This window comes from Dicentrarchus labrax, unplaced genomic scaffold (assembly GCF_905237075.1).
Source record: "Dicentrarchus labrax unplaced genomic scaffold, dlabrax2021, whole genome shotgun sequence".
NCBI lineage: Eukaryota > Metazoa > Chordata > Actinopteri > Moronidae > Dicentrarchus > Dicentrarchus labrax.
Window position 1 is genome coordinate 37,014,318 of NW_026136719.1, and position 4,319 is coordinate 37,018,636.

A 4,319-nucleotide genomic window follows, 5' to 3' on the forward strand; every position below is an offset into this window, starting at 1 on the left:
TAAACTTTATTTGAACTTGCTGTTTATTATGGGCTCTGGCCAAATTAATGTAGTCGATTTGCCTGAAAGTGCATCTTATATGATCTAAGCATGTGCTGTCCTGTATTGTCAAGAAAAACTCTTTCAAAATGTTCTGGAAAGGTCCTGGAAAATGATTGGATTAAAAGAAAGATTCAATTTAATTTTCAATTCAATTTTATTTGTATAAGGCCAATTCATAACAGAAGTTATCTCAGGACACTTTTCAAATAGAGCAGGTCTAGACCGAACTCTTTAAAACATTAATTACAGAGACCCAACAGTACCACCATGAGCAAGACACTTGGCGACAAGGGCAAGGAAAAACTGCCTGTTAAAAGGCAGAAACCTAGGACAGATCCTTCGGCTCTAGGTGGGTGGTCGTCTGTCTCGACCAGTTGGGGTGAGAGAGAGAGAGAGAGAGAGAGAGAGAGAGACAGACAGACAGACAGACAGATAGTCAGACGCACAGCAACAACAGTAGCAACAACTAGTGATGGCAGTGCTACACTGAAGCTTCAATACGTGCTTCGAACCCTGAACTACAATTCCATAGAACCACTGCTTCAAAGCTTGCTTTGGTGCGAAAAAAATCCGAAGCAGCAACAGTTTCATTGCCTGAATGAATCAGCTGACTGGTTCGCGGTCCAATCAGGTGATTCACTGGCCCGATTCCGACAGGTGACAGGTTGAGACAGTTTTGAATTTGAATGCCATGAACACTTTATAACCGCTCTAAACAATGCACAATTTGTGGGTTGTTATCGTAGTTGGAGAGTTGTTACTTTTGAGTTATTGCGTTTGTATTGATTCATTACGTTTGTATTGATTCATTACGTTTGTATTGATTCATTACGTTTGTATTGATTCATTACGTTTGTATTGATTCATTACGTTTGTATTGATTCATTGCGTTTGTATTGATTCATTGCGTTTGTATTGATTCATTGCGTTTGTATTGATTCATTGCGTTTGTATTGATTCATTATGGAGCCAGCCAGGAAGAGAGGTCGTTCTAACATGAGGGAATACTTCAATTTGGTCGCTCCTGGTAAGGTAGGTGTGCTGTTTAATATGTAAAGTAGGAAAAGTAAAGTTACATTTACAACAGTAACTACCAGTACGGTACTATAGCTATGGTCCATCTCAAGTTTATATTAAGTAGCAACACACTAAAATAATGTATATGATTAGTATAGCCATTATAATGTTATAAGGAGTTCGGTCTACACCTGCTCTGTTTGGAAAGTGTCCTGAGATAACTTCTGTTATGAATTGGCGCGGTACAAATACAACTGAATTGAATTGAAATTGAATTAGGCTATAGCTGTATAGACATTTTTATTTACAAATGGCTTTCTCTACAGGTCCAGTGCTTGGTGTGTTCGGCTGAACTGAAGTATCATGGCAATACTTCCTCCATGATTAGGCACTGCCAACCAGGGCAACACAAATCAAGGTATGTATTATATCATTATTAACTAGACACACTAACACAATATGATATGACTGTATTCCATGACTCATAGACCTGCTTCATAGAAATGCAATTTCACATAACTCCTTATTTTATTTTATTAATTTTCTTTCTTTCTTTCTTTCTTTCTTTCTTTCTTAGTAGACCGAAAGTGAGAGCTAGATGAAGCTCTTGTCAATATGATGGTGAAAGACTCGCAGCCTTTTTCCATCGTGGATGACTGTGGCTTCGAGAAGTTTGTGGCATTGCTTGATCCCACATATAGTCTTCCATCCCGACGGGCTCTGAAGAACATGGTGGTTCAGAGGTATGAGGTGGAGAAAACCAAGGCCAAGGCTGTACTTCAGAGGGTAGAGGCTGTGAGCCTGACTGCGGATATGTGGACCTCCATTAATATGGACGCATATCTAGCAGTGACGTGCCATTATCTGGATGAGTCTTTGAAGCTGGCCACAGTGTTTTTGGGAGTGCTGCCTATCCCTGAAGCCCATACAGCTGCCAACATTACTGCTGCAACGAGGTCTCTCATGGAAGAATGGAGCATTGAAGGCAAAGTAACATCAATTGTTACAGATGCAGGAGCTAATATGGTTGCCTCTGTCAGAAGCTTAAATTTGAGACATGCACTTTGCTTTGCTCATTCACTTAATTTAGTGGTGAAGAAGTCTCTAGATGCGACTCCTGGCCTAGAAGACCTTCGCACAAGGGCAAGCAAGGTGGTCACATTTTTTTAAAACCAGCACAACAGCAAGAGAAAAGCTCAAAGAAGTGCAGGAGCAGATGAACCGTCCTGTAATGAAGCTGATTCAGGAGGTGGACACAGCACCTTCCTAATGCTGCAATGTCTTTTTAAAGAGAGACAGTCAGTGGGGGCAGCTCTTGCAACGCTGAAAAACAGATGTGAGACCTCTGTCCTCCGAGGACTATGAGACAGCCGCTGCATGCCTGCAATTGCTGGGCCCCTTTTACCAGGCAACAGTAGAGCTGTCAGAGGAGAAAAGGGTCTCAGGGTCAAAGGTCATCTCTATGATAAAGATGTTGATGCTGTACTTATATGACACAGTGAGAAACATAAGCCACAACACTGCAAAACAACTGGGACAGAACTTGGTGTCGGTGATGCTTAACAAATTTGACACAACAGAGAACCAAACTGCACTGAACCTGTCAAACACTGCTGGATCCAAGATTTAAAACCCTAGGCTTTTACAACCAGGTACAAGCACAATCATCAGTAGCCTGACTGCACAGTGTTCCCAAGTAATAAGAAACACCCCTACTGAAGAACAGCCTTCGACATCAGATCAACCAGCACCAGCAAATGTTGGAAATCCTCCATCCACAGGTAATGTTATAAATAAGTATAAAGTAAATAAGTAGTAAAACATGATACAAATTGAAACCTTTCAGTACTGATGATTGCTGTCATGTTTGTCTTTCAGATATTAACCTTTGGGCAACTCTGGATAGAGATGTGTCTGAAGCCAGGAGGGCAAGGAATGCCACAGCAGATGCCACAGTAGAGGTGCAGCGGTACATGGTTGACCCATCGCTGGAAAGATCGGAAGATCCACTGGATTACTGGTCCAAACACCGAAATGTTTACCCTCCTTTGTATATATTGGCGAAACAATTTTTATGCATGCCAGCATCAAGTGTTCCATGTATTCTCCAAATGTGGAGAAATAGTGAGCAAAAAAAGGAACTGGCTCAATCCAAAAACTGTTTTCAGTCACGTGATGCTGGCTCTGAACGAAAACGTGTTGTGGATTAGCTAGACAGGTAGGCTAGTCCTTTATGTCCCTCTTGGCGATTATAGTTTTTCAAAATGGCGGAACGACATGAAAGCCTCCATGGACTTGCCCATCCAATGTATATACAGATAAGAAATTCTTTGCTTATGAGGATAAGTCAGATCATTGGCAGAGGTCATTTTACACCAATGAGGACACATTTATGAATGAAGACATTGATTTTAGCTAATAAAATACTTAAAACACTACACAATGTCCCTTTAATAAAAATCTTTGACTGTTCCCAGTCCCCTCCTGTCATAGTTACACAAGCACACCCCAACCTATACAATATTTTCCCAGCATTCTCTCCTCAATAACATAATACACACATTCATCAATCTTTATTTGTAAATAGAACATGATATAGATAAGAATTTTCAGAGGAAATACACTTTAAATCCAAGGGTGATCAGAGCAAAGATGCTTCAGAACAAAAGGTGTTTTCTACAAAGTTCTCTAACACTGCTCGCTAGATGTGTGCGCGTGCATGCATGCGAGTATGTAATTAAAAGCCTCATGTCCATCAACCAGCCTGCCTAATTTGACTGCAGCCTTGCACTTTGCCAGGAGAGGTCACTGTAACTGAAGCCTCGAGTAATGAACCCATTTTCGAAACAATTGGCTCAAGTGGTTCAGTGCTTCACAAAAGCTTCATTTGCCCATCACTAGCAACAACTACACCAATAGTAGTGACCGATGATGATGAACACGACAACAGCAACGATGGGGGACAACGAGCAGCGACAACAGCAACAATAGTAACTGCAGCCATAATAATACGCATAATAATAATAACACTAATATCGAGTTGGATTTGGACTGGTCTAAGCTGGCTAGCATCACAACGGACGGTGCTCCGAGTATGGTTGGTGCGTCGCGGGGGCTAGTGGGGCGCATAAAAAGAGAAATGGAGGAACGAGGTCTCACCCCCCCACTACAAGTCCACTGCCTGATTCACCAGCAAGCACTGTGCTGCAAAGTTCTGAGGTGGGAATCTGTCATGAAGGTGGTTGTGTCTTGCTTAAACT

At 41.6% G+C, this 4,319-nt stretch overlaps 1 long non-coding RNA gene across 1 annotated transcript; it reads left to right on the forward strand.

Annotated features, from left to right (window-relative positions):
• Nucleotides 1–288: 288 nt before the first annotated feature.
• LOC127351277 (uncharacterized) lies at nt 289–3,047 on the forward strand. Its single transcript, XR_007880833.1, has 4 exons — nt 289–1,074; nt 1,386–1,477; nt 1,637–2,840; nt 2,938–3,047. It is a non-coding gene; the product is annotated as an uncharacterized LOC127351277 (long non-coding RNA).
• The last annotated feature ends 1,272 nt before the right edge of the window (nt 3,048–4,319 follow it).